The 14,212-nt window shown below is 44.6% G+C and overlaps 1 pseudogene; it reads left to right on the top strand.

Annotated features, from left to right (window-relative positions):
* The first annotated feature begins 11,128 nt into the window (after positions 1-11,128).
* Positions 11,129-13,784, top strand: LOC134375995 (myeloblastin-like; annotated as a pseudogene).
* The last annotated feature ends 428 nt before the right edge of the window (positions 13,785-14,212 follow it).

Genomic DNA, 14,212 nt, shown 5'->3' with positions numbered 1-14,212 from the left:
ACAGTCAGGCAGCAGAGCTGAGTCTGGGAAGAGCAAAGATGAAAGGGACAGGGCTGAGGACAGAATCTAGGCTGGGTCATTGTGGGTCAATGGCAAGAGTCCATCACAAAGAAGCCAAGTAATAGTTGGCTTGAGAGGGCAGGTGGATGTGAAGGGCGCCTGACAGAGAACTGAGATTATGAGATCCTGGGCAGCCTGGAAGCACTGATGGTAGAACATGAACCAATGTCTGGAGAGACTGAAGCCCAGACCGGGATTCCTGACAGCTCTGGGCATCAGTCTAGAAAGTCTGCTTTAGTAACATATGGGCCCATATGGGCTTTTTATTTGGCATAATTTTCTTTTTCTTTTTTTTTTTTTTTTTGTCCTTTTCATGACCGGCACTCAGCCAGTGAGTGCACCGGCCAGTTCTATATAGGATCCGAACCCACGGCGGGAGCGTCGCAGCGCCCCCAGCGCCGCACTCTACCAAGTGCGCCACGGGCTCGGCCCTATTTGGCATAATTTTCTATTCACTTCTTCCAATTTATGAGCCTGGAACCTGGGTGGTCTTCTATGCCTTAGTGTGATTTACAAGCTTAAATAGGATTCAATTTTGCTAAAATGCACATTCTAGTTTAGTAGATCTGAGGTGTGGGTGAAGGTTTTGCATTTCTATCAAGCTTCTAGGTACTGCAGATGCTGCTGGTCTGGAGATAATGTTTTCTGAGTGGAAGAACCTTCAAAGCCTGTTATCGTTTGTTCTTGCTAGATCCATGGATCTTCTGTGTCTGTCTCATGTTGGTGCTGCTTCCTCATGGTAAAATAAGGAGAATACTAACTAGTTGCAATGCTAGTCTGCAACTGGACTGGTTGCCTTCAAAATTTTTGCCTGAAAACTCTTATTTTTATTCTTCTTGTGTCAAAGCAAGTCCTCACTGAATTTAATATTTGTAACAAAACCATACTGATGGCCTGGAGAATTCGATTGTCTTCTGACCCATTTGGTCTTTCTGGGCAGAAACATTGCCCCATGCATGCCCGTCTACTGCTGTGACAACAGTTATCCTATGCCAGGTCAAGGGCCCCCATGAGAAGCCAGGCATGCCTTTGACCTTTAAATACACGCTTCATTATTTTTTCAGGTAAAATATAGAATTTGCCAATTTAAGCCCTTTTCCTCAAAAGGAATCTTTTTCCTCAAACTTTTCTTTTTAATTCTACTATCACTTTTGAATGATGTCAAATCAAAATAAATCTCTGTTACTGAGCACAGGGGCCTGGTTTCAAAACTCTGAATATAATTGTCCTACGATTACGGTAGCCTTCAAAGCAGCCTGATGTTTCCCATGAGGGGACAGGAGAGAGAAGGCAGAGACAAATCACCATCTGGATCATATTTCTTGTTTCCCTCTGCTTGCCATTATTTAGCTTTTGGCTGATCCTTAGAAGCCCTTGCTGTCCCCACTCTTTCTTGCAAACTCCAGGTGTTTGGAAGGTTTTCAAGTGAGTTGGCATTGTGAATTATATCTGGTTTACCAGAATGAAGTCCTAGATTCAGAAGTTATGAAATAACTGTTGTGAAGTGAACAAGTTTAATGGCTTTACAACCGGAAGGCTATTATCATCAGCGTAACATAGACGTGCTATTCTGTTTCTTTTGATGTGGATAGGAAATAATAATTCATTAAGCACTTCAGAGCAAAACACTGTTTGCAAACCTAAACAAAAGCCACAGGTATGTAGCCTCATCAAACCTCCAACGCTTGCTTCCTGGACCTCACATGCACAGGCCAGGAAACATCTTCAACCAGAGGTCCATTTAGAACCCAAGAATAGCCAGTCATACGACGGATGCCTCACATCCCAGCCATCCTGGGATACCACCTAAACCACCAGCACCTCCTGCCATTTCTCCGGGCCCACTGTATCATCCCCTTTTGCTATGGGCTTAGTTGGCATTAGCTAAATTGAGTCATGACCAACTAAGCCCGTAGCAAAAGGGGATGATACAGACTCAATCTTCCCTTGATCTTCTCACTTTTAAAATATTACATAATGTCTGTGGGGTCTTCTGTTTCTGTGAAAGATCTCTTCCACCTTTCACCTCTTCAAAGAATGTTTTGTCTTTTTGTCTTAATGGAAATTTGGTTTTCTTGCAAGATGCTGCTTCCCTGCTGCCTACTCTAATGTAGGCAGTTTACACACCAGAGCCTGGAGGCAGGGTCACCATTTTCCTAGTGCCAAAAGAGGTCCCTTAAGTTTTTGTGACCTCATTTAAGGTTACAGATGCCTGGCTATACTACACCTCCTCTCCTACTTATCACGCTTATTGTTCAAACTCCTGGTCCCTCCAGACTTTTTGCTAGGCACATAGTCTTCCCCAAGTCCCTAAATCATGAATGTTATTCTTCTGGGCAACTTCAGTTTCCATGGAAATAACTCATCTAACATCTTGATGCACAGTTCCTTTGTCTTACTGGCTCTCGTGACTACCAACACCACTCCATTTCAGCTACTCATTCATCCCATATCGTGTACCCAGAACTACTCATCACTTAGAGCTGTATACTTCTCTCACCTTCTAATATATTCCATGTTTCCCCTTTCATGACCTCCCAATCCAGCCTAGAGGACCTTCAATACTGTTATTAGTACCACATTCTTAGCTTGACCCTTTACTCACTTCACTGGCAGGCAAAATACCAACACCATGTGTCCATCTCTAGGCTGCTGAGCACTGCTGGAGAAAGCCACACAGCTAGCCAGACTGAGACCCCCACAAATCCGTAGTCTCCAGGCCCAGCTGGACCCAGACAGCTGCCCCCACATGTGCTTGCTTGTTCTTTACTCAGTGCTCATGAATGCCAGCTCAAAACTCCGTCTTCTCAAAAGTCTACCTTACTTCCTCACCATTTCCTCTCAGCACGTGACTTTGTCTCTTTTTACTTAACTTCATAATGAATATTTAGGATATAACAAAGGTACAAAGAAAAATATAGGAGACATTTTGTTCTTATTACCCAGTGTAAGAAATAAAACTTCCCCGGTACAGTTGAAGACCACTCGTTCCCTCCCTCATCACATCCACCCTGCCCTCTTCCCTTCCAGATGTCACAACTATTCTTTGATTTTTTTAAGTACAAAATTTAATAATAAAAAAGACACCTCAGACATGATAGTGAACATAACTGTCATCCACAGAAGTTATCCTGTATCCCTCACTATTCCTTCCCTCCCACCTATTCTCCTGTCCCCCCTCATTGTCCGAAGGCAATCATTGATCTGCTTTCTGTGGCAAGACATTAGTTTGCATTTTCTACCATTGCAATCATGTAGTATGTACTCTTGACCTGGCTTCATTCATTCAGCATAATAATTTTGAGATTTATCCATATACATCACAACTATTCTGATTCCAGTGTTTATCATGCATTTCTCTGTAATCGTACCTTGTGTGTGTGTACCCTCAAGCAATACAGAACTACAGCATATTGTTTTACATGATTTAAATTTCCTCTAAGTGCCATCATCTCTCTCTTCCTGCCCCTCTTCATTTTCTCCTCTTTTCTCAATACTTGCCACATAAAATAAAAATGCATTCATTTTCTCTGCTATATAAAATAAGGAAATCACAACATGTTATCTATTTTCTAATTGATGGACATTCAGCCTGTTTTCAACATTTTGTTCTTAGAACTTGATTTGTTATAAGCATTCTTCTGAGTGTCTTTTGATATGCATTTGCAAGAGTTTCTCTAGAATATGTGCTTAGAAGTAGAATTACGTTTTAACTTTACTAGATATCATCAAATTATCATCACTTGTGTTGGAGTACCAACAATGTATAAAAATTTATATTGTTCTAAATCCTCATCAATATTTGAGGTTTTGAGACTGAAGTTGTTACTTATTGATGGTTATAGAATTACATTTAATCTTTAATTTTCATTTCCTTGATTACTACTGAAGTTGAAGATCTCTTAATATGTTTCTTGGCAATTTGTGTTTAATATTTTTGAATTACCTGTTTATGTATTTTGATATTTTTTCTTTTTTTTTTTCCCGCTATTGATTGGGTTGTTTTGTCTTTTCTTATGGATTTGCTAACATTCTTAACATATTCTGGAAACTAAACCTTAATCAGTTATGTTTATTACACATGTTTTCTTTATTCTGCTTGTTTTAGATTTAATTTGTACTTTTTCTAGTAATAAGGTGAAAGCTTAGATAATTGATTTGAGAACTTTTCTAATATATGCATTTAATACTATAAATTTTCCTCTAAACATATCGTGATATATAGTGTAGTAATTTCATTTTAATTCACATATATATAAATTTCCACTGTGACTCTTTTTGATACATAGGTTATCTGTAAATATATTGTTTAATTTCCAGATATTTTAGGATTTTCTAAATACCTTTTTGTTAGTGATTTACAGTTTAATTTCACTGTGGTCAGAAAGTGCCCTTGTTATAATTTCATTTTTTTAAATATGTTAAGGATATAATCTATCTTAGCGAATATTTCATGTGTACTTTGAAAAAAAATGTGTGTTCTGTTGTTGTTGGGTAGAGAAATTTTATAAATGTCAACTAGGTCAAGTTGTTGGTAATGTTGTTTAAGACTTATTTTTTCACTGATTTTCTGTCCATTCATTATATCAATTACTGAGAGAGGAATGCTGTTGTCTCCAAGTATAATTGTGGATTTTTCTTTCTCTCCTATTTTTCCTTTCAGTTCTGTAAGTTTTTGCTTCATGTATTATGAAACTCTGTTGTTAGATGCGTTTATATTTAGAATTGCTAGATCTTTTTGTTGAATTAACCATTTTACAATTCCTGCTAAAATTCCTTGAGGTGAAATCTATTTTGTCTGATATTAATATAGACATTCCAGCCTTCTTTTGACTGGTATTTCCATTGTGTATATTTTTCTTCCCTCTGTTTCTAACCTACGTATGCCATTATATTTAACTATATGTATAAAGCCCATAGTCAAGTCAGGTCTTGCTTTTTTACCCAAACTGATAATCTCTGTCTTGTAATGGCATGTCTATGGGGCGGGGGGGTACACTGTTTGCATTTTGTATTCCATTTTTTCCATCTGTTTTTATTTTTTGCTTATAGACGAATTGTGTGTTTTTATTATTCCATTTTATCTTCACTATTGGCTTAGGATTTATAATTATTTTTTAAAATATTGGTAATTACCCTAGGGATTACCATACACATTTTAGTTATTCGCAGTCTATCTTCACATATTTTAGTGGTATAATTACATAATATAATTTTAGTGCAAGAATCATACAATATACTTCCCATTCCTTCCTCCCATCCTTTACACTACTAATGTTACATATTATCCTTTTTATATATGCTATAAACACAAAATATATTGCTACTATTTTTGCTCTAGACCAGAGGTTGGCAAACTCTGTCCCATAGATCAAATCCAGACGCCAATCAATTATTTTGGTAAATAAAGTTTATTGAAACACAACCCTGCCTGTTTGTTTATGCATTATCAGTGGTTGCTGTTACACTATGACAGCAGGGTTGAGTGGTTGTGACAGTCTGTATGGATCACAAAGCACAAAATATTTACTATCTGGCGCTTAACAGAAAAAAATACGCCAACCTCTGCTTACAAAGTTATCTTTTATAGTCATTAAAACAAGAAGAGGTGAAATTTGCATTTACTTTCCTGTATACCATTTACAGCATTGTTCATTTCTTATATAAATTCAAGTATCCCTCTGCTATGTCATGCTTGAAGAACTTCTCTTAACATTTTTTTCCAATGCAGGTCTGCTGATAATGAATTTGTCTGTTCTGTTTGTCTGGATAAAAGCCTTTATTTCTTCTTAACTTTTACAAATTATTTTTACTTTGTATAGAATTCTGGGTTGACACGTTTTCTTCTTTCAGGACTTTAAAGTTGCCACTCCATTGACTTCTCAAGTACATAGTGTCTAACAAGAAGTGCACTCTATTTCTTACTTTATTGCTCAGTATATAATTTGCCTTATTGCTCTAGTTGCCTTCAAACTTTTCTCCTTGTCTTTGGTTTTCAGTAGTTTGAATATGATGTATGTAGGAGTTTTTGTTTATGGCTTTTTTGTGTGTGATTTGCTTGTTTGTTTATTGAGTGTGTGTGTGTGATTGTTCTGCTTGGTATTTTCCAATCTCCTTGTACCTGTGTTTTGATATCCTTCAATATTTTTGGAGAATCTTCAGTCATTATCTCTTCAATATTTATTCTTCTGAGATTTAAATAGCATATATATTAGACTGTTTGTATTGTCACACAGCTTTTGGATGCTCTCTTATGATTTTTCTTTTTTTTTACTCTTTGTGTTCTAGTTCGGGTAATCTCTATTTGCCTATCTTCAAGTTCATCGATCATTTCCTTGACTGTTTTAGATCTGCTGATAAGTCTGTCAGATGCATTCTTCATCTCTGTTAGTCTGCTCTACCTTCCTAGAATTTCCATTTCATCTCTTCTTACAGCTGCTGTCTCTGCCAAAATTCTCCATCTGGCCATGCGGGTTGTTCAGCTTTTACTCTAGAGTTTTTAGCATATTCTCTTTCTGATTCTCTTTCTGGTAGTTCCATTATCTGCATAGTATCTGAGTCTGGTTATATTGATTGCTTTTACGCTTTTACTCTTGACAGCGTTTTTCTTCCTCCTCCTTTTCTCTCCCCTCTCCTTGTTTTCTTCATCTTTTTCCTTTCTCCTTCTTTCTTCTCTTCCTCCTCCCCCTCTAGCACTAATGTGTACATAGGGTGGAGTTTGGGTGGCTGGAGACTTTGCTCTCCACTCTCAAATGCAGGCCTTTCTTAGGAGTTTCTACCTCAGAGAGGTTCACTATTCATGCTTTTATGCTTCCTCCAGTATTAGGTAGCCTCTGTTTCATGGTTTTGCTGGTCAGGTGGTAGGGGAGAGACATTCTCTGTTATCCTCTTTTATTCTTGATCTTAAGCAAGACATGTGTTCCTGGGTCTTGAGATGAGACTTTCTCAGTGCTCCTGTTCCGCTCATAGCAATAGAGGATCAGAGGATCTCTAATGGTCTGGCTGCAGGAAGATTTCTTGCTCCTCCCTTATTTCTATTCCCTAGTTGCCGAGTCTTCACCTGTGCCCTCATGGCAACAGGGTCTGCCACTTTTGTTCTGTAGGCTGGAGGACCCAAGTGATGACTTGTACTTTTCCTGCAAGGATTGCTGCATGCATCACAGAGGAACACTTTCTCCAGACACCCACTCCGCACCCAGCCTTTCTCATGAGCGTCTTGCTGAGATCCATGAACAAGAGTCTGTTTGTGAGTGCAGACTACCCTTGAATTAAAGCTCTCTGTAGTACTACACTCAGGCCAGCCTACAACTGACCTTTAGTAATCCATTAAATATTTTGGCTGAATTATTATTACCAGCTTGTTTGGGGCCTGACCTTTCTTCCTCCCATGCTCTACTCCGTGGAAGCATCTATCTTACCTTAGATTTCAGGCTCATTGGTTGCCCTGAGACCTCGTCTCTCTTATTAGTTAAGGAAAAGTTATGATTTTATACATTACTGAGCTTTTTCTTGAGGATAGATTGGGAGTAACTCCTTATATCTTTGTACATCCTAAATGGAAGCTATAACCTTCTGTGTTACAAATATATTTTCTCAGTATGTGTTTGTTTTCTCAATTTTTAGGATATCTTTTGCTCACAGAACCTTTTTATTTTAATATAGTCAGATTTATTAATCTTCTCTTTTATGGTCTGTGCTTTTGAAGTAGAGCTGAGAAATCTTTTCCTACACTGATTTCATAAATACACCTTTTTCTTGAAAGAAAAATAAATGAGCCCATTGGGGAGAATATCCTCAAGTTCCTGCCCCGCGTGTGTCAGATCGTGCCTTGTTTCCTTTCTGTTCAATTCCCTTCCTTCCATTACAGAAGATGGTGTCATTTAGAGTCTTCCTTGCCCCATCAATCATCTCTCTTTCTCATTAGTCTTCAACTTCTCTCTCTGTCTTTTTTTCCCCCTATGTCACCTCAGCATTTAAATATGCTCACGTGTCCCCATTATTCACAAACAAAGCCATCTTGCACCCCAACGGTCTTGCAACTTGAGAAACACCAGTTAAGTGGAGTTACACACATGCTGTGTGAGTGATGACACCGTTCCCTTGGTGGCTCTATCTGCTGCTCCTCCCGGGACTTTCCCAACTAACTTGTCTTCTCATCCCCTTAAATATTTTTGTGCCTTAAGGTCAATTCCTCAGCTGTCTTTTCTCACTCTATGCATTTTCTTTCAGTGACTTCATGCATTCTTTTGACTTAAGCATTAGCCAATAATTTCCAAATATACTTTTCTTTCTTTACCATCTCTCCTGAGAATCTAGACTCGTGTGTGCTCAGTTGCTTTCTGAATATCTTAAGTCACCTCAGAAACAACATGGTTAAAACTGAACTCATCATCCTGGACTAAAATTCCTCCTCATCTATTCTCCAGATAATTTAGGGGTCAGTAATTTACTGGGTGTCACTGAGATTCTCGTCTTTCGTTATATCAACTCTATATCACATCTCACTTATCACAAAGGCCAGTTAATTCTATTTAATGACTCTCCTTAGAATGCAGGTTGTCTTCTCTAATCATCTGCTTCTATCTTGGTTAAGATTTTCATTATTATGTTTTTTTTCCTAGAATATCAAAATAAATTCTAAATTGGTTGATTTCTTGATCAAGTTACCATCTTTCAGTATAGTTTTTACTTTGACACCCTAGTGAACTTTCTAAAATTTAAATAAGATCACATCAGTCTCCTGCTTAAAGTGTATTTACTATGGCTTCTTTTTCTTTCTGCTCTCAAAATTCAGCTAGTCTCTCTAATCTGGCCTTCAGGCTTTTTCACTATCTGATCTCTACTTATCTCTCTTGTTCTTTTCTGGAAGCAATTCCCATTTCATCTAAGGAACAACTGCAAATTACACACAAACACACACACACATGAAATACAACATGGGGGGGCCGAGCCCATGGTGCACTCAAGAGAGTGCGGGGCTGGGAGCTTCGTGATGCTCCAGCTGCAGGTTCGGATCCTATATAGGAATGGCCGGTGCACTCACTGGCTGAGCACGGTCCAGCTGGTCACAAAAAAGACCAAAAAAAAAAGAAAAGAAAAGAAAAGAAATACAACATGGGGACTATAGTTAATAATAGTGTATTGTTTTCAGGATTTTTGCTAAATGAGTAGATGATAGCTGCTCTTGTCATGGGGTGAGGTGAGGGGGAATGAGTAGCTACGTGAAATGATGTATATGTTTACTTGTTTCACTGTAGTAACCATTATCTATATCATCTATATCTTATAATATCGTGTTGTATACTATAAATGTACACAGTAAAATTTATTTTAAAAGAAAAAGAAAAAAAAGAGACTCATGAAGTTCTCAAATTGAGTTCAAAGAAGGTATTTCAGGAAATCCACGAGAAAATTAAGGACAGTCAGTGAATAGGACCTGTATTTCCCAGCCCCAATTCTAAAAGATCACTTTTGTTTTTACCTATTTTATATGTTATGTTTGTTATTATATTTTATATGAAAAAAGTTTATTGCTAGGATTAAAAAAAAAAATTAGTTATACCAGTACCTTATATTTAGCCAAACTGAACCACTTGCAGTTCTCTGACTTGTCATAGTCTTATTTTCTCATTTCTCTCATTTCTGCTGCTCTGTGACCCTGGAATTGTCACTGCTTCTCTTCTTTACCTGATTGAATTCTTGGAACCCCTTTCGTGGACTAATTCGTGATTTCTCTGAACCCTCAATTGGGTTCTCTTTCCTTCTGCCCTGTACCTTGAGCCAGAAACGCGACACAACGTGGGATCCTGGACCAGAAAAAGGACAACTGGGGACATTCAGAAGGTCTGTGGATGAGGTCATCGTGTTGAATCGATGATCGTTCCCTGGTTTCGACCGCAGCCCCTCGGTTGTGTGAGATGACAACATCCAGGGAGCTGGGGCAGGTGAATATGGGAACTCTCTGGACTTCTGTAAGTGTGAAATCATTTCAAAATGAAATGTTACAGTGTCGCTAACACCAAGGTCAAGGGTTTGGATCCCCACACTGGCCAGCTGCCAAAAGAGGAAACTAAAAAACTAGAAAAAGGAAAACGTTAAAAACTTTTTTTTTGTCCCCAAGTTTAGAGACCTCCTCTTTTGGGTTTAAATTTTTCATAATGATGAGTCAGTTAAAGAGAAGTGAAAAATAAATAAAAACAAAAACAATAAAGAGTGAACAAAAAACAAAACAAAACAAAACAAAAAAACTAAAAAAATTTAAAACTACGAGTCACTTATAAATAAATAAACATCTCCTCTGCACTGTGGCTTCTCCCCCAGGGCACTGTGGGGCTGGATCCTTCTCCGTGGTGGGGCCGTCCTGGGCACTGCAGGTGCTGAGCAGCGTCCCTGGCCTCCACCCACTCCATGCCAGGAGCACCCCCAGTCGTGACAACCACAAATGTCCCCAGACATTGCCTAGTGTCCCCTGGATGGGGGGTGACAGGATTGTGGCTTTACTGAGGACCACTGCCCTCCAGGAGAAACACGAATCCTCAAGCTGGAGAGAAGGTGTTTCTGTGGGTCTCAGGGGGGGACTGAGAGGATACACGTGGCTCTGTCCCCCACCTTTCCCCCATTCCCTTGTCCTGTCCTGTCCCCTGCTAAGGCGGGCTTCACAGTGGTTTCAGGCTTGCCCCAGCCGCTGGACACACGAGCTACATCGCATTCTGCTGTGACAACACCGGGGAGGAGTCTCCTTGGATGTGAGGGGAGGGCTTGTGTCCCCCCAAGGGCTGTGGCCAGGCTGCCCATTTGTCCAGGGACCCCCAGCATGGGGTGGGCAGGAGCCAGCTTCTCACTGCCCCAGGGAAAATCAGGACCCTGAGCCTGAAGTCCCCTACATCCTGGTGTCTGGTTCTGACCCCAAACTCCCCGCGGCCCCCAAGGTGGAAAGAGGAAGTGGGGACGTCTGGCCTGGCCACGGGACAACCCCAATGACCTTCCATTTGGAGGCTATAAGAGGAGTGGGCACAGGGCACCCTGGAGCCAGACCGTGGCGTGTCACTGCGAAGCCTCCAGTCCTGCCCTCGCCTGTGAGCTGCTGGCCTTGCTGCTGGGTGGTGAGTGAGACCTTCTGCCCATCCGCGTGCACTCGGCTGATTCTGGGGGAATGTCGCCTCCATGAGGTCGAGTCCAACACCCTCCTGTCACAGCCGGAGAGGGAGGAGGGACCGGGGGACCGAGGCAGGCCCAGAGCAGGACTCTCTTCGCTGCTTGGGACTAATGCCTCCAGGGAGGGGAGGGTGAGAGAAAAGAGCAGCCCTGGGCAGCTTGACTCAGTTTCCCACCCTTAAAAATGGGCAGAAACCGGTGTTTCCCTGGGAGGGAGGCGCGGTGAGGATTAAATATGATAAGCGAATCCCCGGGACAGTGCCTGACCCACGGCGAGCGCTCAGTATTCCTGGGTACCCATGAATAAACGCAGTCGCTGAGTCAGTGACACTGGTGTCCAGGGAGAGCAGGAGTGAGGGACCCCTCCAGTCCTCACCTGAAGAGGATTTTCAATACCTCAGTTTGTCCTTCTGCAAAATGGGTCCATGTGTCGGCTATTTTTATTTATTTATTTATTTTCTGCTTCTCATAAACCTCCCCACCCTTCAGGACTAGAAGCCGGCCCCCAGGGACGATAGTCGTGCTAACCACCAGGACCAGGTGCCCCCATCCCAGGCGCGGAGCCCTGCTTCCCACCAGCCCACCGGGGCTGGGTGCCACGGGATGCCCATGATGCACATGGGGAGACGTAGGCTCGGAGCAGTCAGGGACTGCGTTGAGGTGGCCCAGCGGCTCTGCTGTCCCCCCAGACTGTAGGCTCTTAACACCCCGTGTCCCGCAGGTGGAGCCCGGGCCACCGACATCGTGGACGGGCAGGAAGCGCAGCCCCACTCGCGGCCGTGCATGGCGTCTCTGCAGCTGCCGTAGACCCCGGGCAGCCACTTTTACAGGGGACACCTTGATTCACCCGCGGTTCGTGCTGACCGCCGCCCACTGCCTGCAGGAAATGTGAGCGGGGCCCAAGGGCGAGGCCCAGCCCTGCCCCGGGGAGGACGGCGGGCTGGGGGGCCCTCCCCACGGTCCCACCTGCCCAGGGAGGGTCAGGCTCAAGCCCAGTTGATGGACCCCAAGCCCAGGATACCCCTAAAATGAGCACCCCGATCCCTCAGCCCCCACAACCAGGTGAGCATAGCGCTGGGGGCCCACGACCTGCTGACCCCCGAGCCCACCCAGCAGAGGTTCAACATCACTCACCTGTTTGGGAACAATTATGACCCGGAGCAGAGCCTCAATGACATCCTCCTTGTACAGGTTGTGGGGGGACCTGGGGAGCTCAGAGGGGTGGGACCAGCAGAGCTCATGGGTCCCTCATTCCTTCATTCCTTCAGCAAACACCTATTGAACACCTACTGTGTACTAGGCCATGAGATCTTGTCCGCGTTCTTCACTACTGGACCCTTGGGGCTTAGAACAGGATTTACACAGTTGGTACCCAATAAGTGCTTTGTGAATGAATGAATGAATGAAAGAATGTGATCATGAGTGACAAATGCCACAAAGGGGAGGCCCCTGGGGTCCAGACAGAGCTCACGGCACGTGCAGAGGCCCCAGGGAGGCCCTTTGAGGTGCTGCTGTGGTGGGAGGAATCAGGAGGTGGGTGGGCCCGAAGACGGGGTGGCCTCAGGGTCCTGGGGCCAGGGTCTCACCGCTGCCCATGCCCCGTTCCAGCTGGGCCACCCAGCCACCCTCCGCGCTGAGGTCGCAGTGGCCCAGCTGCCGCAGCAGAATCAGCAGCTGCCCCACGGCACCAAGTGCCTGGCCATGGGCTGGGGGCGCCTGGGCACCCACGCAGCAGTGTCCCGGGTCCTGCAGGAGCTCAATGTCACCGTGATCACCTTCCTGTGCCGGCCGCAGAACGTGTGCACGCGGGTGCCCTGTCGCAGCGCTGGCATCTGCTTCGTACGTCCCCCCGCCCTGGAGTGGGAGGGGGCTCCGGGACCACCGTCCAGGGAAGGGCACCAGGGGCGCCGGCGGGGCCAAGTCCCACCTCCTCACCAGGCAGCTGCGCTCGGTGCCTCCGTCTCCTCACCTGGAAGGCGGCACGTCCACCGTGAGGTTCCAGCGGGGTGGGGCGGGGAATGGCCACAGCCCCAGGCACAGAGTGGACGCTCGCCTTGTGTCCTGCTGCCTTTGTGGGTCTGGGGCCTTCTCTTCACCCTGAGCCCTCTCGGACCACGGGAAGGCATGGCGGACCCATCCTCCTCCTCCTGGGGCCCCCCTCCGGAGTCCAGCGGTCCAGGTATCCAGCAGGAGGCCACTAAACGATCCCGTCCTCCAGAGTGGCCTCTCTCATTCACACGTTGTAAAGAAAATCCAGACTGGAAACAGCACTTGGCCATCCCCAGCCCGCTTTCCCTGACACAGCCACGCCTCAGCCCAGCCTGGGTGACTGACCTTCCTGTCCCCGCCCTCCCAGGAGACTCCGGTGGCCCCTTGGTCTGCAACGGCGTCCTGCAGGGTGTGGACTCCTTCGTGACCCAGGGCTGCGCCACCCGCCAGTATCCTGACTTTCTTGCTAAAGTGGCCTCAACGTGGACTGGATACAGTCGGTGCTGCGCAGAGAGGGGGCGACGGCAGTCCCTGAGCCGTCCCCTCCCACACACCCCCTCCCCAACTCTGAGGCTGGGTGACAAGGCCTAAAGGGAGAACTCTGGGCAGAGGCGGATCTTTTCCTGAAAGCTGCTTCTTCCTGCTTCTGCCCATGGACGGTCCTTGGGCTGCCCCTGCCTGTCCCAGACGCTGTCTTCCTCCATCCCATGGGGCCATCGGGAGCCAGGCCAACCCTGCACCTGTTCCATACGGATGTCAATAAAAGTTGAAACCCCCCGTCTCCTATCTGTCCTTCCCACGCAGGGCAATGGGAGGGGGAGTTGCCCAGAGGGTCCCTGGATCCGAGTCCCTGAACCCCGGACTGAGGGTTGGGGGAGTTGGAGCCGAGACCTGGAAGACCCAGGTCCCAGTGGGTCTCACAGCAGATGCCCACAAAGGCTGCCAGCATGGCCCTGAGCAAGTTGCTACTCATTACTGTGCCTCAGTTTTCTCATCTGGAAAATGGAGT

The sequence above is a fragment of the Cynocephalus volans genome, chromosome 4 (assembly GCF_027409185.1).
Source record: "Cynocephalus volans isolate mCynVol1 chromosome 4, mCynVol1.pri, whole genome shotgun sequence".
NCBI lineage: Eukaryota > Metazoa > Chordata > Mammalia > Dermoptera > Cynocephalidae > Cynocephalus > Cynocephalus volans.
The sequence above is the reverse complement of the archived record's forward strand: the minus strand, read 5'-3'. Positions and strand labels throughout refer to the sequence as shown.